The sequence below is a fragment of the Spermophilus citellus genome, assembly GCF_964194105.1.
Source record: "Spermophilus citellus genome assembly, chromosome: 1".
NCBI classification, from domain to species: domain Eukaryota; kingdom Metazoa; phylum Chordata; class Mammalia; order Rodentia; family Sciuridae; genus Spermophilus; species Spermophilus citellus.
In genome coordinates this window covers 86,295,566-86,318,297 of record NC_138182.1, presented here as the reverse complement: position 1 = coordinate 86,318,297, position 22,732 = coordinate 86,295,566, and the positions used below count along the sequence as shown (strand labels likewise).

The 22,732-nt window shown below is 38.9% G+C and overlaps 1 protein-coding gene and 1 long non-coding RNA gene across 6 annotated transcripts in view; one reads left to right on the top strand and one right to left on the bottom strand.

The window, feature by feature from the left end:
- The window catches only part of LOC308656344, a 77,919-nt gene extending 64,144 nt beyond the window's left edge, over positions 1–13,775 (bottom strand). The window contains exon 1 of the long non-coding RNA XR_014023705.1: positions 13,676–13,775. This is a non-coding gene — a long non-coding RNA (uncharacterized lncRNA). The remainder of the gene's footprint in view (positions 1–13,675) is intronic.
- Positions 13,776–13,924: 149 nt separating this feature from the next.
- WASF3 (WASP family member 3) overlaps positions 13,925–22,732 on the top strand; it is a 123,740-nt gene continuing 114,932 nt past the window's right edge. For all 5 annotated transcript variants that reach the window (XM_081283886.1, XM_081283887.1, XM_081283885.1 and 2 more), the window contains exon 1: positions 13,925–14,063. The gene's annotated coding sequence lies outside the window, so the exon portion shown is untranslated. The remainder of the gene's footprint in view (positions 14,064–22,732) is intronic.

Here is a 22,732-nt window from a genome sequence, read left to right as displayed (position 1 = left end):
CTATGGTATTAGATTGGAGGGATCCTGAAGGATGTGAAGGAACTATACAGCCCTATGTATTGGATCATCTTCCTGTAAATTTATGGGGACGAGATGTCCTAGATCAATTAGGATTGACATTAACAAATAACATCAATCCTAACGCGCCCACTACTAGGGCTAAACAAGGCTTTAGGAAAGAAAAAAGATTAAGAGAACAAGAACAAGGTATGACAGCACCTATTCAAATAGATCAAGAAATAAATAGACATGAATTGGGTTTTCAGAAAGGGCCACTGAGACAATCAAAATTACTTGGAAATCAGAAAGACCAGTGTGGGTTCCTCAGTGGCCCTTGACTAAAGAAAAGATACAAGTAGCCCATGACTTGGTCAGACAACAGTTAGCGGAAGGACATATACAACCTTCCGTATCCCCCTATAATACTCCCATTTTTGTCATTAAAAAGAAATCTGGTAAATGGAGATTATTACAAGATTTAAGAGCCATTAATAATGAGATGGTTATTATGGGACCTGCTCAATCAGGGATTCCTCAATTGTCTGCTTTACCAAAAACCTGGCATGTTTTAGTTATAGATATTAAAGATTGTTTCTTTTCAATTCCAATTCATCCCGAGGATAGTCCACATTTTGCATTTACTATCCCTGCACTGAATCATGAAGGTCCTGATCAGAGATATGAATGGAAAGTACTCCCTCAAGGGATGGCTAACAGCCCAACTATGTGTCAAATTTATGTTAATAAAGCAATCCAGCCACTTAGAAACCAAAATCCTGAACTACAAATATTTCACTATATGGATGATGTGTTATTGGCACATAAAGATAAAAACACATTACTAGAATGTTATGCCACACTTACAAACTTATTGAAAAACTATAATCTAGAGATAGCAATAGATAAAGTACAATTAAATCTTCCAATTAATTATTTAGGAGTTCTATTATCCTCAACCATGGTCCGTCCACCAAAAATTCAAATACGAGTAGATCAACTCAAATCACTTAATGACTTTCAAAAGTTATTGGGAGACATAAATTGGATAAGGCCTTATCTAGGCATACCAACAGGAGAGTTAGGACCTTTATTTGATATTCTAAAAGGTCCATCAGATCCAAATTCACCCCGCATGTTAACGCCTGAAGCAAGAAAAGTATTAAAAATCATTGAAACATATATGGAAACTATGCATTTGGATAGAATTGATATAAGTTTGCCTTTATTATTTATTGTACTACCAACAAAAAATATTCCTACAGGAGTATTTTGGCAAGAAGGTCCATTATTGTGGATACATTTATCTTATTCCCCTAACACTATTCTTACTAGATATCCTGAGGCTGTAGGACAATTAATACTCAAAGGAATAAAAGCAGCTAAGGGAGTGTTTGGGATTTCTCCCAATAAAATTATTACTCCATATACTATGGATCAAATTGATGAGTTAGCTAATGAGTTAAATACTTGGGCAATAATCCTGTGTAAAACTAGTGTTTCATTTGATAATCACTTACCATCTAATCCTTTGTTGTCTTTTTGGTCTAAGCATCCTGTAGTTTTTCCAAAAATGACAAGAAAAACCCCTATCATAAATGCTCCAAATATATTCACTGATGGGTCAAACAATGGTACAGCAGCAGTAGTTACTCCTGATCAAACTTTTACATTTTTAGTACCCAAACAATCAGCTCAAAAGGTAGAGCTTAATGCAGTATTACAAGCTTTTATGATGTTTAAAGATTCTGTATTTAATTTATTTTCTGATAGTCAGTATGTAGTTAATGCTATTAATTCCCTTGAAGATGCTGGTAGGATTTCCCCTTCCTCTACTGTTTTCTCTTTGTTTTCCGATATACAAAGTCTAATCTGGGACCGAAAAGATCCATTCTTCATAGGTCATATCAGGGCACATACAGGATTGCCTGGAGCCCTTAGTATGGGCAATGAACTAGCAGATAAATCTACACATGACATACATATTTTCTCCACAATAGAAGAAGCTATAAATTTTCATAAAAGGTTCCATGTCAATGCTAATACTTTACAAAAGCGTTTTAAAATAACTAAAGAACAGGCCAGACATATAATAAAACAATGTCAAAATTGTGTGACATTTTTACCACAAGTTAATCTTGGAGTCAATCCTAGAGGACTAATACCTAACCATATTTGGCAGATGGACGTCACACACTTGCCAGAATTTGGAAAATTAAAATATTTACATGTTACAGTTGATACCTCTTCCGGATTTTTGATGGGCTCCCTTCATGCCGGAGAAAAAACTAAAGATGTTATAGCTCATTGCTTACAAAATTTTGCCACTGTGGGCGTTCCAAAACAGTTAAAAACGGACAACGGTCCTGGTTATACTTCCTCCTCTTTTAAACAATTTTGCTCATCATTTGGTATTACTCACATAACAGGAATTCCATACAATCCACAAGGACAAGGCATAGTTGAAAGAGCTCATCAAACTATTAAAATGTACTTATTAAAACAAAAGGAGGGAATTGGAAAGGGGTATATATCCCCCAAAGATAAACTTAAAATAACCCTTTTTACTCTAAACTTTTTAAATTTAGATTCATCGGGACTTAGTGCTGCGGAAAGACATTTGTACCCCAAAAATGTACATAAGCCTAAGGTACTTTGGAAAGATATTCTAACAGGACAATGGAAAGGCCCGGATCCAGTGATAGTCTGGAATCGGGGCGCTGTCTGTGTTTTCCCACAGGATGAACAGCAACCAATTTGGATTCCAGAGAGATTAACTAAAACAATTTCTACAGAAAAAGAAGATGATTTGACTCAAATCCATAACAGCTGACATCCAGAGCTCCAGCTTGGCTATTCTTACATCGGCGACAGTGATTAACCAAGGTGTTTTTTTTTTTTTCAGTATCTATTTTATTATTGCATTTTTCCACATCATAAAGTTCTATTTTATTTTTGAGCTCATACAAACCTAGGTTAATGTTTTTCTGATCAGTTTTATTTTTTGACTGTGTTTTATTTTTTTTTTATTTTATTTATTTATTTATTTATTTATTTTTTGACTGTGGAGTTTTTAAACATTGCAATGGAGATTTCACCTAAGTATAGTTACAAGGCCTTTATTTACTATTGTCTTATGTGTTGTATGTTGTGTGCACACTTCTGTTTTGTGTTGTATGTCTGTATGTGTGTATGTCCATATTTCTTATATGAGGAGCGCTCATGAAAAAATGGATCCGAATTTTTTCTTTATTCACGTGATTTATATGGTTTAATTTAAATTAGGTGAACAGCTGTTTATGATTGTTGTTAAAGATGGTTAACAGATCTGTTTGTTTACTTTCACCATTCCTCTTCATTATATTTAATAACTCTGTTCAGGATAATGTCTCTTTAGCATCATTGCCAGAATTTCCATCTCCATCCCAATTCCGGTGAAGACTGAGATAAAACCAAACTACAGCTTCTATGATAGCTATCACAGTAAACTGTATAAACTGATGCATCAATGAATATAACTCAACAAGTAATGCTCAATCAAGGACTTGATTTACTTTGGGAGGAAATGGACATATTGATAGACTCCTCCAATTTGAACTGCTTGCAGAACTTGCCTGGACTATATATCAGTTGTATACATTGTAAAATATCATCTGGTGCACCGAATTGTGGTACTGCTGGCATATCTTTGCTGATGGTGTCACCAGTGATGCAATTTCCTTGCCAGCTCACCCCATGTTTATTGTGGTAATACTGGCATATCTTTGCTGATGGTGTCACCAGTGACGCAATTTTTCCAAGGAGCCATCAATTGGCTTGGTGTCGTGGCATTTCTGTATCCTCCTCCCTTCTACTAGTGATGGTCTAAAATTTGGGGGCCAACAGAGGTGAGGCAAAGAACCTCACCCCCCCACTGGCACCAAGGCAAAATTTGGGGGCCAACAGAGGTGAGGCAAGAACCTCACCCCCCCACTGGTGCATAGGCCTATCCACGAGCATGGCTGAATGCTGGACCGGTAGTCAGCGACGGGTTGCTCTGATTACAGTGGATTCAACCTAAGACAGGAAGCTGACGCCTAAAGGTCAGTTCTCCCATGACGGGTAAGAACCATATGTTAAATTGGACAACCTACCAGGCACGGTCCCTAGCCACATTGCTTGTTGCTTAATTAAACAGAAGGGGGCAGATGCTAGGAGCCACAAGCAAATATACAATGTATGGCACCTTTGGTTGTAAAGTGACGCCAGCTAGCCACTGAGATGATTATGTTAAGATTTACATTCATATGCAAATTGGACTCCCGCTGTTCACCTTGGCCTGCTACCGGACTCATGTTACGGACTCATGTTACCAGACTCTTGGAGAGTTCCCATTGGTTGGGGAAGGATAGTAGGAGGAAATTCCGGGGGAGGTCCGGGGGACCCCGGGGTTCCGGTCGGCGGGCGGTTCCGGTCGGACACCCTCGTGGGAGGACCGGTTTTTGACTTGCTGGCGCTGAGAGTGTTAGCGGCTTTTTCAAAATAAAGTTTTGTTCCTGCTTGATTGGCTCGTGATTCTGTGCCCAGCCAAGACTGCGGCAGTGTTTGAATAAAATAAAATAAGGAAGATATCCCCAATTGTGGTCACTGCCACAATTGGAGGCGCCATCCAGACCAGTGTCTTCACAGGCAAAGTGGAGGGATCAGAAAATGAAAGGAACACACATTTTTAGGAGTCCTGAGGTGTGTCTGGGTACAGAAAGACTAGGGATCAAAGACACTGCCTAAGTCAACTGAAAGCCATGCTGCACGATATCGTTGTGTGGGAAAGCTGCTGCATCTCTACCAGCTTCCTAGGAGCTGGGAAACCAATTCCTGGCAAACCTGAGTTTGGCCTAAAACACAGGCCTGGAAAGCCCACCCAGCATGACATAGAGTGTACCTAAGTGACCAGGATAAAATCAAACATGGAGAAGGTTTTACACAGGGGAATACTGGTTGGGGAAACCCACCTGACTCTTCTCCACTGCCTCTAATTCAGCTTGTAGGATAGGCTGGGACAGACATGTCTGGCTGAGATTCAAAAGATCAAGGGGCAGGAGAGATTGAGTTTTGAGACAGAACCAAGAGACCAGGAAATGTGGGGTCCATGGGTGATGGTGGAAACTAAGAATTGGCTCCACCATGGCTCAAATAGAACCCAGGGGAGACCCCTGGGGTGCAGTTTTCTAGCATGAACCAGCTGATGGCCCCAAAGGTGTGCTGATTTAAAATCTTCAGACCAATCGCCATTCAAAAAAGAACCTAGATTCTACCTAGGCTTAAACCCAACTCCAGGAGCCCCTCCTACAGGCTTTCCCCTCACATTGAGCAACTCTACCCTGAGGGTAGAATAAGTATCACACTCCAGCCCACCTCACATAACAAGCTGAGAATCTTTTGACCTCCAATGGAAATAATTCTTTAACTTTTTGAGATCTTTTTCTTTAAATTTTTATATCTTTTTCTTTTTTTCTTGTTTGGGACCTGAATGCTTCATGGATGCTTATATGTGTTCATATTTGATTTTTCCTCATTTGTAGCATTTTTAAAGCCAGTTATTTTTCATGGATCAGTATTTTCAGGAGTAGGATGTTTGATTAGTATATGTCAGCTTTGTCTTATATTCTTTTATTTTTATTTATTAAAAATTTTCCTGTATATATTTTTCTCTAACTTCTGTTTCCCTTCATTTTCTTTCTCTCTTTTTTTCCTAATAACCAATCTCTATTGTTCTCTCTTTCACTCTTTCTTTAATTTTTTACTTCTATTTTCTCTCCTCCTCCCTCATAACCATCACATCCTATATCATTTCTGTTTTCTTGCTGTCCACCTTTCAAAATTGTAAACTCATTTGCAAACCTCACTGTTTTTACTGAAGGCAATAACTGATTGCATCATTTCTGTTTATTGTGACAATTAACATTGTAGATGTCACAGTGGAAGCTATTTGGTTTAACGTATTTGTTCATGTTGGTTGTTATTATTTGTCTTCCCCCAAATGGTGAGATACTGGAAATCTTTAGGGACAATATAAGTTCACAGGGTAGAAACTCTACTGCCTCAGATCCATACTGTTAGATGGGTAACCACATAAACAACATGAAAAATCAAGGGAACAAATAGCCCCAAAGAAGCCACCATACTTAACAGAATCCATGGATACTACAATGGAAGAAACATCAGAGAAAGAGTTTAGAATGTTCATAATTAAACTGATCTTTGAGAAAATGGATGATGTATGCAGTGAAATCAGAGAAAACATAGGAAGTAAAAGGTCACTTCAGTAAAGACATAGGGATTCTGAAAAAAAAAATCAAGCATAAATCCTCAAAATTGAAGGGATCAATAAACCAAGTTAAGAATTCAATGGAAAGCATCATCAGCAGACTAGATCACTTGGAAGACAGAGTTTCAGGCAATGAAGACAAAAAATATGATCTTGAAAATGAAGTTGACCATGGAGGAAAAATGTTAAGAGACCATGAACAGAAGTTCCAAGAAATGTGGGATAACATGAAAAGACCAAATCTTAGATTTACTGGGATAGATGAAGGGTCAGAGTACAAACCAAATGAATGCACAATCTTTTCAGTGAAATAATATCAGAAATTTCCCCAAACTTAAGAATGAAATGGAAAATCAAATATGAGAGGCTTATATGAACCCCAAATACACAAAATTATAACACATCCACACCAAGGCACATTATTATGAAAATGCCTAATATACAGAATAAGGATAGAATTTTTGCCATAGAAAAAACAACCAGTCACCATTAGAAGGAAACCAACCTGGATCTCATGTGATCTCTCAACCCAGACCCTCAAAGCTAGGAGGTCTTGGAATAATATATACCACGCTCTGAAAAAAAAAAATGAATGCCAGCCAAGAATTCTATATACAGCAAAATTTAGCTTCAGAATTGATGACGATATAAAAACCTTCCAAGATAAAAAAGTTAAAAAAATTTCACAATTAGAAAGCCTGTTCTACAAAACATAATAAAATATTTCATGAAAAAATGAAAAATAGAATTGAAAACCAGCAAAGGAAGGAAGTATACTGGAATCATAGTCAATAAAAGGATAAACTAATTCAAATTAAAAACCAGAAATAAATTAAAATGACAGGGAATAAAAAATATTTATCAATAATAACACTGAATACAAATGGCCTAAACTAATCAATCAAAAGACATAAACTGGCAGGGCTAGGGATGCGGCTCAGTGGTAGAGTGTCTGTCTAGCATGTGTGAGGCGCTGGATTTGATCCTCAGCACCACATAATAAATAAATAAATAAATAAATAAGTGTATTGTGTCTATCTACAACTAGACAAAATATGAAGAAAAAAAGACAGATTGGCAAATTGGATTAAAAAACAAGACCCAACAGTATGCTGTCTCCAAGAGACTTCACCTCATAGACAACGACACCCACAGACTAAAAGTAAAAGGATGGGCAAAACATATCATCCACATGGATCTTGTAACCAAGCAGGGATCTCTATCCTCATATAGGATAAAGTGGACTTCAAGCTAAAGTTAATCAGAAGAGACAAAGAAGGACATTTTGTACTGCATAAGGGAATTATACATCAACAAGTCATAACTATCATAAATATTTATGCCCCAAACAATGGAGCATCTAGGTATATGATACCAACCCTTCTCAACTTCAAGAATCAAATAGACTACAGCACAATAATACTGGGTGACTTTAACATGCCTTTTTCATCATTAGTTAGATCCTCCAAACCAAAACTAAATAAAGAAGGTATACACCTAAAAAATATAATTAATAATTTAGACATAACAGTCATATATAGAATATTTCATCCATCAATGACTTTCTTTTTTTAAATAAATAAATTATCAAAATCTCTGGGACACTATGAAGGTAGTTCTAAGTGGAAAGGTCATTGCATTTAGCTCATTTGTTAAAATAATAGAAAGTCAACAAATAAATAATCTAACATTATATCTCAAAGCCCTAGAAAAATGAAGAACAAATCAACACCAAAAAGCAGAAGACAGGAAATAATTAAAATAAGGGCCAAAATTAATGAAATTAAAAAAAACAAAAAGCAGTTTCATAAATCAATGAAACAAAAAGTTGGTTCTTTGAAAAAAATAAATAAAACTGATAAAACCTTATCCAAGTTGACAAAGAGAAAAACTCAGATTACAGAAATTTGTGATTTAAATATCATCATGACCACTACTGAAATACAAAATTAATCCAAAATTATTTTGGAAATTTATACTCCAATAAAAATAGAAAATCTTGAAGACATGAAGAATTTCTAGACATACAGCCTACCCAGATTGAATAGAGAGGACATAGAAAATTTAAACAAAAGCCTACCACCACCGCCACCAACAAAATTCTGGGATCAGATACATTCTCAGCCGAGTTTTCAAAGAACTAATACTCATCTTTCTCAAATTATTCCATGAAATAGAAAAGAAGCAAATCCTTCCAAACTCATTCTATGAAGCTAGTATTATTCTGATAGCAAAGCTGGACAAAGACAGGAAAGAAAACTTCAGACCAAAAGAAAACTTCCCTAATGAACATAGATGCAACAATTCTTAATAAAATACTGGCAAATCACATATAAAACATATTAAGTGTGATCAAGTGTGGTTCATTCCAAGGATGCAAGGCTGGTTCAATATATGGAAACGATAAATGTAATTTATCCCATCACTAGACTTACAGAAAAGAATCACATGATTATCTCAATAGATGCAGAAAAACATTTGACAAAATTCAGCACCCACTCATGTTCAAAACACTAGAAATACTTGGGAAAGTATGAATATACCTCAACATTGTAAAAGCTATATATGCTAAACCCAAGGCCAATATCATTCTGAATGGAGAATAATTGAAAGCATGCCCTCTAAAAACTGAAACAAAACAGGCATGCCCTCTTTTACCATTTCTACTCAACACAGTCCTTGAAACTCTTGCCAGAGCAATTAGACCAAAGAAAGAAAATAAAGGGATAACAATAGGAAGAGAAGAGCTCAAATTATCCCTATTTGCTGATGATATGGTTCTATATTTAGAAGACCCAAAAAACTCCATCAGAAAACTTCTAGAACTCATAAATGAATTTAGCAAAGTAGAAGGGTATAAAATTAACACCCATAAATCAATTGTGTTCCTATACACCTATGATGAATCAGCTGAAAGAGACATTAGGAAAACTTCCCATTCACAATAACCTCAAATAAAATAAAATAAAATACTTGGGAATCAATCTAACTACAAGGTGAAAGACCTCCACAAGAAGAACAAATCAACCCCCGAATCAGTAGAAGACAGGAAATAATTACAGAATTATGAAAACTACAAAACACTAAAGTAAGAAATTAAAGAAGGCCTTAGAAAATGAAAAGGCCTCCCATGTTCTTGGATAGGCAGAATTAATATTGTCATAATGGTCATACTATCAAAGCTGCCACACAGATTTAATGCAATTCCTTTTAAAATTCCAATGATATTCTTCACAGAAATAGAAAAAAGCAGTCATGAAATTCATTTGGAAATATATGAGGCCCAGAAGAGCTTAAGCAATCTTTCACAAGAAAAGCATAGCAGTATGCATCACAATACCAGACCTTAAATTGTATTACATAGTTATAGTAACAAAAAACATGACAATATTGGTACAAAAACAGACAATGGAACAGGATAGAAGACACAGAGTCAAACCCACATAAATATAGTTATCTCATAGTAGACTAAGGGAACATAAACATACATTGGAAAAAAGATAGCCCGTGTAACAAGAGGTGCTTGTAAAACTGTATATCCATATGTAGCAAAATAAAGTTAAACCCCTAACTCACCCTGCCCCAAATTCAACTCCAAGTGGTTCCAGAGACCCTTTGACTGACAGAAGAAAATGTAGGCCTAATACTACATCATGTCAGTTTAGGGACTTCCTTCCTCAACAAGACTCCTAAAGCACAAGACGTAAAATCAAGAATCAAGAAACGGGATGGACTCAAACTGAAAAGCTTCTTCAGAGCAAAGGAAACAATAAAGAATGTGATGAGAGTCTACAGAATGGGAGAAAATCTTTACCACATGCATTGAACATAGAGAATTAATCTCCAGGATGTATAAAGAATTAAAAAAGTTAACACCAAAATTTTTTCTTTTTAAAAAGCCCAATAAGTAAGACGGCAAAGAACTTAATAGGCACTTCACAGAAAAAAATGTTCAACATCTCTAGCAATTAGAAAATGCAAATCAAAACTATACTGAGATTCCATCTCACTCCATTCAGAATGGCAAGAATATGATAACAATAAATGTTGGTGAGAATGTGGGGGCGGGGAAGGGACACTCAAACATTGCTGGTGGGACTGCAAATTGATGCAACCACTCTGAAAAGCAGTATGGAGATTCCTTTGAAAACTTGGAGTTGAGCCACCTTGGAATTTGACCCAGTTATTCCACTCCTCAGTTTATATTCAAAGGAGTTAAAATCAACATGCTACAGTGACACTGCCGCATCAATGTTTACAGTAGGTTATTTCACAATAGCTAAGTTATGGATCCAAGCTAGGTGCCCTTCAACAGATGAATGGATAACAAAAATGTGCCATATAAACACAATGGAATATTACTCAGCCATAAAGAAGAATCAAATCATGGCATTTGCTGGTAAATAAATGGAACTGGAGAATATCATGCTAAGTGAAATAAGACAATTCCCCAAAGCAAAGGCCTACTATTCTTTCTCATATATGGATGCTAACACACAATGGGGTGGGTGACGAATTTAAATTCATTGGATTAGACAAGGGGAAAAAATGGAAGGAATGGGGGATAGGAATAGGAGGGGGTGATAGGAATAGGAAAGATGTTAGAATGAATTGGACATCACTGTCCTATGTTCCTATATGAATACATGACCAGTGAAACTCCATATCATGTACAATGAGATCCTAGAGTAAGTTATAATCTATGTATCTATAATATGTGAAATTACACTCTACATTTGTGTATATCTGAAAAGAAAAAAATGAACAAAAAGGGAAAAACATTTTCAACTAAATTGGGCAAATATTTAGAAATGTGATTGCTGGGTCCTATGGTAAAACTATACCTGGCTTTATATGAAACTGTCAAACTGTTTTCCAAAGTGATCGCATCTTTTCCAGCAGCAATGAATGAGCGTTCCTATTGCTCTGCATCACTGCCTGCATTTGGCTTGTTTTTTTAGTCCCTAGTAGGTATGTTATGATATTTTATTGTTTCAGTTTGCAATTGCCAAATGACATGTGTTGTTGAGCATATGCTTATTTGTCGCCTGTATATCACCATGCCTATTTTTTGAATTGTTGGTTCAGATCTTTTGCTCATTTTAAAATCATATGGTTAGTTTTTTTTTTGTTTCTTACTTTTTAGGTGTAGATGGACACAACACAATGCCTTTATTTTTATGTGGTGCTGAGGATCGAACCCGGGTCCCGTCCGTGCTAGGCGAGTGCTCTTCACTGAGCCACAATCCCAGCCCAGATGGTTAGTTTTTTCATTGAAAATTCATTGGCATTTTTAAAAAGTAGTTCTTCCTGATGAATTAAATAGAGCTCAATCACAAATTCACTTATTCAGTAACTATAGCAGGTGTTAATATTTCCACACCTAGTATCTGCATTCCTCTATTCTTTTACAAACAAAACCCTGTTTAAAATAGTATTTCTGATTCCTTTGCAGACAGAGATGGTCATGTGACATGGGTCTTGATAATCAGAGGCAAACAGAGGAAAGACTGTTAAATGGGCAGACTTAATTGGCATGAATATTTTTGATCTTTTGCTTTTTGCCTGTCTCCCAATACCACCCACACCATTTTCCCTGCATGTGACAAAATGCCTAGAAGAGGAATAGCCATCATCAGAGGTTGAAGGCAAAAGCCTCATGACTAGGACAGTACAGCCAATGGCTAAAAGGAGCCTGAGACTTTCGGCACCATGAAAATGCTGCAGAAGGCCTGGGACTCTCTCCAGTCTTCTTGTTTTTGGAAAAGATGTGCCCCTGATAAGCACTTTGGTCAAGTTTCTGGACAGACAACCAATACACTCTGATTCAGTTACACTTTTTCAAGCTCTAAGGAGGAGACACCCTTCAGTGGTAGGCACTAGTCCCCTAACAAGAATACTCTAAGCAATTTTTATGTAAAGGACTAGTTCACTATATTTGAAACAATCTTTTATTATGGACACAATAGTAAGGGTAGAATTCTATGTACTACATGTCTAGTATTGACCTAGCCATTTTGAGGGGAGGAAAGAGGAGTTTAAAATAAGGACCTTACTTTCAGGGAACTGATGATCTAATTGGAGAGGACCTGTAGGAAAAAAAAACAGGACCATGTGACTAAAAGTTAATAGGGGTGCCAACTAAGCCTAGCAGCAATTCATGTAAGGCAGGGTTACTGAGGAAAGGAGGGGCCAGGGAAATGTAACTAGCAACTATGAAAACACACTCTGGGCATCCCATGGCTTCATATTTTTCAATCAATGACCTAAATACAGACATGGCAGCTATTCCTCTGGGTAAATGAAGAGGAAAGGAAGTAAAGTCATTTTTATTTGAATGTCAATGCATCTTTGAATTCTATTGCAATTTATCATGTATCAATATTTCAAGTACTAGGACATTGTAATCATTCATTAAAATCCTACTTACCTTATTAATTATCAGTACATTTCATGTTGGTATGATATACAAACTGAGTATATGTCATCTTAAAATAGACCTTTAAAAATCTTTGAAACTGCTGTAGATTAATAGAGTGGCATGGGGAGGTGTTTTATTTTTTCTACTGCCATTCTGATACTTTGAATTTTGCTATAATTATCAATTGCTACGTATTGCCCCCAGCTTTTACTTTGTAACTAGCTGGATCAGATGTGGACCTTTATCATACCTATCATACCTCTGGTGAAGACAAGAGCAAGATAAGATGAATTAGGTTTTCTTGGATTCTTTCTTGGGATTTGAAATTCGTTTCCTAAGAGTGCTTTTTCATATTGTGATGGTATTTGTAAATAATTTAAAAGACACATGCGTGTAAAATAAATATAACATCTCTAAGATATTTTAAAATTCATTTTCTTCCAGACCTAGGAAAGCATACTTTTTTTTTCTTTCTTCCTTGTCTTTCCTCTTTCCTCCTTTTTCTTAAGTCTATTTTTGCCTCAGTCATCTGGCACCACCTGGCTATGTTTCCCTATGCCAGGGCTTACTTAGGTTGGTAGGTTCAGGAATATATTTTAATAGGTAGGGAGCCTTTTCTCATGCAAGGCGGACAGAAATTAGAAATGGGAGGAATACAAAAGGAAGAAGAGTCTGCAGATGGAAAGAGGGGAAGATTGTGAAGGCAGAAGGCTAACAGATTTGGGCAGGGTATAAAGCCAACTGGCAAGAGGGCTATAATCCTTTCAGGGTTAATTGAAACCTCAACCGGGCAGGATGTGTGACAACCTACAGATAGACCTGTTCCCAGGAGCCCTCAAAATTCAGCTAAGATTAGGGAATTGTGGAAACTCAAGGGACTTTATTGGGTACCTGGCAACCAGAGGAAACATAAGGGCACTTGCGGTGAACCCGGCCCAAACTATCCTTACCTTTCCATGCGTAAGAAGATATGGCCAAAGACTCATTCCCAAGCTGAGGACTATGGATGAGAGCCACCTCCTCCGCAATGCCCCGCCCGCCGGCGCCGACGCTCCGCACTCCTACTGGCTCCCCATTGGCCCAGACGCTCGCCAATCCTCATGAAGCGGCCCTGTGAGTGGTCTCTGGTTGGTGGGGCCGGCGCTGAGCCCCCCTCCGGCTCCAGCCGGGACCCCCGCCGGGAGGGGGCGTGGCCGCGGCCGTGGCCGGGCCGGAGGCGGCGTCGCTCGCGCCGCTGCGTGCGGTGTGTTGCGGGGGGGGGGCGCGTGGCGGCCGCGGCGCGGCGGGACGATGGAGCTTCGAGCGCAGCTCCGGCGCCGGCGGTGGGACCGTGGACCGGTGAGTGCGGGCTGCGGCCGGCTGGACTCCCTGGTCCGGGCTGCCCGTTGCTTCTCGGCTCCGGGCCAGGCAGCCTCTTGGGGAGGGGCGGGCGCGGGGTCGGGCCCCCAGCGGCCCGCGGTCCAGTGAAGTTGCGGCATCGCGCCGCGCGCGCTCCAGCCGGGCGGCGGGGCCGACTGCGGGCCGCGCCTCGCCGGGCCGCCCAGCTGCGTCCTCCTGTCTGGTTCCCGCGTCAGCTGCGGCTTCCCGCCGTAGCGGCCCGGCAGCCCTCCTCTCCCGCGCCCTCGGTCTTCTCCGACCCCCACGATGGTCGGTGCGCGTTACCGAACGCGGGAGAGCTGTCCGCATTCCTGGCCGCAGGTTGCGGTCGGGCCTTTACTCGTGGCCCACGCACGACGTTCCGGGCCGCTTCGCGTCCCGGACCGTCTCATCCATCCGTCCCTCTCGGTTCCGCGTGTGGTCGCTCGTGGCCCAGCCCCCGCGTGCCCACCGCCGATGGGGTCGGGTTCTACCGGACCTCGGCGCGCCCTCGTCGTGCCCTCCTGTGGCACCTATGGGCCTCCGCCCTCGGGCAGTGGGGACTCGAGGTCCCTGGCCTCGGAGGCCAGGCCGTGCTCTCCTTGTGCTGGGAGAGAGGTCGGGGCAGCTAGCCAGTGGCGCGGGCAGGACCAGAGGAGAGGACTGAGCGACCTGGAACCGCTCGACTTGGATGGATCATCCCGGAGGCTGCCTGTGCCCTGGGAAGGGGGTCATGGCGTCTGACCCTCGCGCTGCCTGGGTGAGCTTCAAGGAATGCACAAGGGTTCCCTCTCTTGTCTTTGGTACTTGGTACTTGGGGGCAATGGCGATTTCCTCTTCGTTTGGCCTTTGCAAGGAATAGTTCCCTAATGATGAGCAGAGTTCTTAATTATTAAGAAACTATGCGAGGGTTTAGGGATGAATGGGAGCATGTCATTTTCTTGGTCGCTATTGGGTGGAATAGGAATCCTTTCTTATTTGAGGATTAATTTTTAATTTGGTGGTTTACTTCCAGCAATGAATGAATTTTCAAAAACTGAAAATTAGGAAGGCTTGTTTTTGCGTCGGTGCTCTTAAAATCAAATGCAGAATAGAACGCGACATTTTGACTGTCAAGGAGAGGCTAGCCATTTGATATATTTTGATTTTAGAAGTTAGGTTTATCTAAAACTGTTCAAAGGCCTGCGACTCTATCAAAAACTGAGTTCAAACTGTTAGAATTGACTTATTTTTCTGTCACTTCTAGGGTAAATTCTATTGAATTCCGGCTGTTTCTTTTTGTATATCCTTTACCAAACTTTCCTTTTCTATCACTGGAACAATACTGTGATTCTTACAGCTAGTTCTCTTATCTACTTGAGAGGTTAAACAGGACAAAGCTGGTTTGACCTTTCCCAAAGGCACTTTTCAGTGTGTTGTCTTTGCTTTTCCTTCTCTCAGGGTTCTAATGGCTTCCTTATAGTATTCATTTTTCTTTACTTTTAAAGGATCATTGGAATTAATATTTTTGAAAGTTGTATTTTTTCAGATGTTTAAAGCTCACTAGGTTGGAAACTTTGGCTGACTTTTTTTTTTTTTTTATATTTACTGCCTGAACCTGTATTTTACTTAAACAGTGAGAAGAAGTTTGTTCTAGAACTATCTCTATATAAAAATTACTCTTAAGTTTCCAGTTGATTATGTGAAGTTGCTTGATAGTATTGTTTTATCTGTTTGCTTAAAATGTCTGACCTAATTGTTGATGTGCTACACTAATTGTAAAAATTCTGAAAATAGAAAATAAAAATAAGTTTGCTAAGTGGTCATGCCAACCTTGTAGCCCCAGTTCATCATCAGTGTGTCTCTGTATACATTTTCCATAGAAACTTGCATGTGGCAAGTAATCTTTTGGCTCTTGGGATCCATATTTAAACTACTAAAAGAATTGTTTGTACTCCTGGGCCAGAATTTAGGGTTTTCTTTATATTTCAGGGACTTTTATTTGAAGAACACTCATAGGTTATGTTTTTACCCTGGGAGTGGCTCAGTATTGCTATATAGACCTTAAATTAATCATCCTCTCTTCTCAGTCCTTTTTCTTTGTACTTCTTCAACTTTTTTATTTTTTTGCTTTATTTGGGTGTTTGGAATCACATTCTGCTTAGTCTGTACATTTTTCAGGACTGGTCCTTTACCCATGACTTAATTTAATCTGGAAATTCAAACATATTTTACACAGTAATACATAAATAATGCACATTGTAAAATAAACTTAACATTGATAAAGAGAGATGTGGGGTGAACACATCAGTTTTCTTTCCCCTTCTTATTGTCATCCTAATCTTTTTTCAGCGGTAATCCTACTATGAGGTGTATCCTTCCAGATATTTTTCAATAACTTTTTATATTAAAAAGGCCATGTAGTGAATGCCTAACTAAATACCAGGCACTATTTTAATCACCGAGGTTCTAGAAATAAGAGATGAGAGCATTCAAGATATTCATAACCTACCTCAGTTACTGTACAGTGTGATATGTACCACGATAGAGTCTATAATGAGTGAGGGACTAGTGAGCCTCATGTGAATGACTTAATCCATCCATTCACTTGTTTTAATCCTTTGGTACACCTTAATAGTTTGTCATATGTGCTGGGGATACAGTGATGAATAGGACAAACATCTCTGTTGGTCCCTGATGGGCTTGCTGTTCCAGCTCTCAGACCCTCTAACCATTGGTAGCAGTGCTGGCTCTGAAATGGGCCAGCTACGAGAAGTGTGAGGAGAACCACAGATCTGAGCTTAGGAATTGTTCAGAGATACAAGAAAGACCTCCCAGAGGAAGTGTATGAAAAGGAATTGGTGAAAGTCTGAATTGAGGAAAAAGTGTACAATGGACTGGTCAGGGAGGTGGCACCTTGGAGCAACTGAAAACAGCACAGATTTAGTGTGGTGGTTCAAGGGCCGAAAAGTGGCAAGAAGTGAGACAGGAGAAAACACTAGAACCAAACCATGGAGGTGATTCCTGTTATATAGAGTTTGGACTCATCTATGGGCAGTAGAGGATAGTTGAGGATTTCTGAGCCAAAGAAGGACAAGGTTAGATTTGCCCTTTAGGCAATGAATTAGAAGGGGGAAGGCTAGAAGGAGGGATTTGAGAGGGTAGGGTGGTTGGGACTTGGTGCTTGTTTGAGTGTGTGAATGTTGGATGGGGGCAAGGGAGCTGGGAGAGGAAGGCTTTTAGGGCAGTGCCTGGTTGTCACTGGGTATTTGGGTACTCAGATGGAGACAGCAGTATTTGAGGGGAGAAGGTAATTAAGTGGCAGGCCTGTGGTACATAGAGTGCTGAGTTAGCTACATTAGGGAATCTAGATATTTGCAGATCTTTGTGCAAGAGAATTATGCAGAATCTAGATATCTGCAGATCTTAGTACAGAATTGAGAATTGTTAGCACCATAGTTTCCAGACTGACTGAGTGCTGTATTGAGCTCACAGGGGACAGAGATATATTTTAAATTGTTGAGGAAAATGCAGTGATAAAATGCAGATCCATCCAATTCTGGGAAAACTACCATCTGAAGTTAAGTTTCTCAACTAGATCATACTCCATTCCTTTTAATGGCCTTATTTCTGTAAAGAGGGGTTTGTGGTTTTTGCTGAACCATGTAAAAATCAGCAGGGAACAGGAAATGAAGGAGGGAGGGTCCAACCTGACTCCAAAATTTTAGAAATTGGAATGGGATTGTGGCTCAGCCGTTGAGTGCTAGCCTGGCATGTGTGAGGCCCTGGGTTAGATCCTCAGCACCACATTAAAAAAAGTAAATAAAATAAAGGTATTGTGTCCAACTACAACTAAAAATAAATAAATATTAAAAAAAGATTTAAGAAATTGTGCAGTGCTCAACAGTATTTATCATTAATAAATACTTACCATTATTTAAGAATGAAATAAAAATTCATTTGTTCTCTCAGTTTAAGTATATTTTTTTCCAAATGGGCACTAAATTGTTAGGACATAAATATTTAAGTTGTTAATGCTTTTGTGATTCAATGGGCATTTCTTTTGACTCCAAGACACCCAGGATGCAGTTCACAGAGAAAGCTTCAGAACCTGCCTTTGCCCATAATTATTAGAAGCTGTTGAAGTAGATAGGTTATTCAAGGAGTATGTATAGAGTAAAAAAAGGAATGGGACAGAATGTTGTTTGAGGAACTCTTGTGTTTGAAAGACAGGCACACTGAGGAGGAGGAGGAACTCTAGGGAACCTCACCCAGGAGGGAGTGGTTGGCAGCCAGGAGGTCCTTGCTAATATTGGAATGCCAAGTGCAACTTGGTAATGGGAACTGTAGCTAGAGGACTAGTTTGGTTTAATAGTGAGTGGGTTTGGGTCAGTAGTGAGTGAGAGTCAGTCAGGGTGAGGAGACAGCTTTGCTCAAGAAATTTGGTGGTGGTAGTTAATGGTGGTTACCAGAAGGGTGGGTAAAGGGGGAGCCTACTTTTTTGTTTTTACATGAAAGGCTTTGAGCATGTTTGAATGTCAGTAGTAAGGAACCAAGAGGTAAAAGGTGTTGGAAAGAGATTCCTCTAGACAGCAACTTAGAGGTTTCCATTGGATTTAGCCCTGAGATATAATTAGTGATCTTGGTGAGAGGTCTTGGGGAGCTTGTTCTATGAATTGAGAGAAGGAGGTTAAAGGAAGGAAGTCTGTCAGGGCAGGCAGTTTATTCTAAAACTTGATGATGAAGAAGAAGGGCATTAACTAGAGCGGGCATCTGGTGCAGGGTTATTATTTTTTTTTTAAAAAGCAGTGCCTTTATTAAAAACATTTTAAGAACAGTTTTTTATTTCTTTCTCCAGAAAGAAAAACTGTTGTCTTGGAACTGTTTGGTCCTTCTCAGGGTTCCTCTGGCCTGGCCTGGCCTTTCCCTGGATGTGCATGCTCCTTTAGGTCATGTTGTCCTTGTGGGCTCCAGTTCCTTTTTGCTATTCTCTTCTTCTGAAGAATACTCTTTGACATCAGCATCAACACCTTTTCAATGCTGGCTTTATTTGTTTTGTATCAGGACCAGTCCTCCTGTGTTGGTAGGTGCTTCTAGATGAGCCTATTTTCCATACTCAGATTTCACTTTTCCACTTTGAAGGTACCCTTACTCTTCCTTCCCTTTCCATGGACTTTTGGAGGTTAGCATTTTCTTTCTTTGGTGTGTCTGTCTGTCTCTCTCTCTCTGAAAATTTAGACATACCAAACATCCCAAAATGTTTTCTCCTCCTTTGGGTTGAACTTCTAGGCCTTGGCTTTGATCTAAGTATTTGGGATAATTTCTCAACTTAGTGCTTTTGGGAATTTCTCCTGGTGCCTGTTTTTAGGGTACCCCCCAGCCTCCTGGAGTGGTGGTCTTGAAATTGATCAAAAGATCTCTTGTGTTATATATTCTTGATTTCATCTTTTATTTTACTTTATTTATTTTAGTTTTTTAAAAAAATATTTTTTATTGGTGCATTATAATTATACATAATAGAGGTATTGATTGTGCCTTTTATGCACATGCACATAAGTTAATCAGTCTTATTCCCCAATAACTGCACATTCCGTCCTTTCTTTCCCTTATCTCCTAACTGTACTAATTTCTCTTATTATTTTTTTAAAATTAGTTCTTTGTAATTATATATAAAAGCAGGATTTATTGTGGTATATTTGTACTTGGACATAGCATAATTTGGTAGATTTTGTTCCCCAATATTTCATCATGCCCTCTCTTCCCTCCTTCTCTTTTCTCTGTCTCCCTTCTATTTTCATAAGATCTCCCCAACCCTACCCTTTCCATCTTGCTTTCACATATGAGAGGAAACATTAGATCCTTGACAGATTTCTTTGTCTGCTTTATTTTACTTAGTGCGGTGTTCTCCATTTCCATCCATTTACCAGCAGATGACATAATTAACATTCTTCTTTATGGCTGTTCATGTACCATGTTTTCATTGTTCATTCATCTGTTGATGGATACCTAGTTTGGTTGCACACCTTGGCTATTGTGAATGTTTTCATTTAGTTTGTTAGTCATCTTTCTTTCCATTGCTGAGACAAATATCTCAGGTAATTAATTTATAAAGAGAAAAAGTTTATTTGGGCTGACAATGTTTGCGGTTTTAGTCCATGATCAATTGGGCCCATTGCTTTTGTGTCTCTGGCAAGACAACACATCATAGCAGGAACACATGGTGGAGCAAAACTAGTCATCTCATGGCTGGGATGCAAAGGGAGAAATAAAAAGAGATTAAGGACCCTTTGAAGGCAAATCCTTAATGACTTAAAACCTTCCATTATGCCTTATTGCCTAGAAGGTTCCACTGTTTTCCAGTAGCAGCATTCTGGAAATCCAGCCTTTAATGCATGGATTTTTGCAGGGGCCGGGGAGGGGGCTACCCAGGATTGAACCCAGGTGCGCTTAACCACTGAGCCACATTGCTAGCCCTTTTTTTTGTATTTTATTTAGAGGGTCTCACTGAGTTACTTAGGACCTCGCTAAGTTGCTGGGCTGGCTTTGAACTTGTGATTCTCCCTGCCTCAGCTTCCCAAGCCACTGGGATTACAGGCGTGCACCATGGCACCTGGCTTCATGCATGAATGAATCTTGGGGACATTCCAGAAGTAAACTATAGCAGTCAGTCCATAAATGTTTGAATGCCTACTATGTCTCAGACACTGTTCTAGTTTCTGGTAATATGAATGTTTAACACAATCAAGCTTCTGCTCTCAGAAAGCTTGACAGGTTGACTATCCCTTATCCAAAATGCTTGGGACCAGAAGTGTTTTGGATTTTGAAATATATACACATAAAGAGTTCTCTTGGGGATAAGACCCAAGTTTACACACACAATTCATTTGTTTTATATACACCTTATGCACATAGCCTTAAGGTAACTTCATACAATATTTTAAATAAATTTGTGTGCAAATTTAGAATCCATATGGCTGTATTTTATCAGCTAAGTTTCATGATGGAGAATTCTCTACTTGTGGCCTCATGTTGATGAGGGATGCTGGACCTGTATTCTGATGAACCAAAAAACAGGATAGGTGGTCTTGCTAATTAGTTTAGCCTCCTGGGGGCAGGAACCAGATAGCAGGATGCCTCCTACTTATCAGTGCTTTGTGGTTTTTTTTTTTTTTTTCCCCTGTTTGTCTGATAACCTCTTCTACATTGTAATCATGTAAAGAAAGACCTGTATTTAGGTCTTCACTTTGGTTCACAGTGATAATACTCAGTGCCTTTCCATGGGGTCTTTCTACAACCTTTGCTATCTTTGGATCTTGAATATCTCAGTTTTCTAGCAGTTGAAACCTTGTTGGATTTTTTAAAAGTTGCTCTAGTTCATGCTGAAGATTTTATTGCCTTGCTGCAGCAGTTCCATTTTGGTTCATCTCACAGCGTCTTCATTGAGGGCTGTAATCCATTTTGTGTACACAAACAGCTCAGTGAAATTATGTTGCAGTATGAAAGCATGGATGCCATTGATTGTGAACTAGAATCCAGGTGGCCATGTATTACCAGTTAAGTGGATGAAATGATCTTCTTTGTCCACAGTAGACATCCAACAATTTTTTTATTGATTGAAAATATCATCTATTTTGACTTATGATTATATAATAATCAGTACATTATCATGACTGTTTAATTTACAAAATCTTGTCTTTTTTCCCTACTAATAATCACAGTTATCTTTCAGCCCCATCAAAAATATGTACATGACAAGGTGTTTTTTTTTTTCTTTTTCCCTGTTATGTAATCCTGTGTTAGAATAATACCTAGACAGGGTTTAACTCTGAACTGGCCTTGTAATTCATTGCTGGGCCACATTCTATCCTGAGTTTAGAGTTCATGTTTATGGAGAAGCTCATGGATTTAAGTTGATTCTTTGATGCATGACATTAACTCTAGTCCACATTGAGGGATGATGATACTCAGTCAAAAGGGGGTAAAGAGATAGCAATTTATGCTTTATGTTTGTGTCCTTCAAGATAGGCTGTTAAACAGCTTAGAATGAGGGGGAAGAGCCTGATTTCCTATCTCTTCAAAAGCAAGAGCTTACTTTTTGAAGGGAAGATTGTAATTTTTCAATATAGAATTCACATCCATTTTCAGTATAAATAGACAAATGCATTGTATGTTATGGAGAACCCAGTAGAATTTAATAATATATCTCCATTCTTAGTTTTCCATAGAATTTATCTCCATTTTTGTACATCTTTTAGATTTAAGTACTTTGGTTTTTGATTTAAAAATCAGAAATACACAGAAATCCCCTAGTTCCCTAGTTACCAGTCCTCAGATTTTAATTATACAGTGCAAACAATGTTGTTTCACAAAGCTTCAATACAGTTGAATTGTTCTTTGAGATATCCCAGAGAGGAAGATTATTAAAATGTTACTCCTTTTCAAAAGTTGGCAGTGCAATTTATAGTGGTTGCAAGATTTATCAATGATAATGATGTTCATACCTGAGCTGTAATTAAAATTTTCATAGCTTTTCTGCTGTTTGCCCATTACGTTACATAAGCCTAATTAGTTGACATGTCCAGTTCCCTCTGTGCACCCTCCCCCCCCCCCCCAGCCAAAAATAAAAATGTGGAAACCACAGAACTTCAGGACCTTCAGGACATCATCTGAAA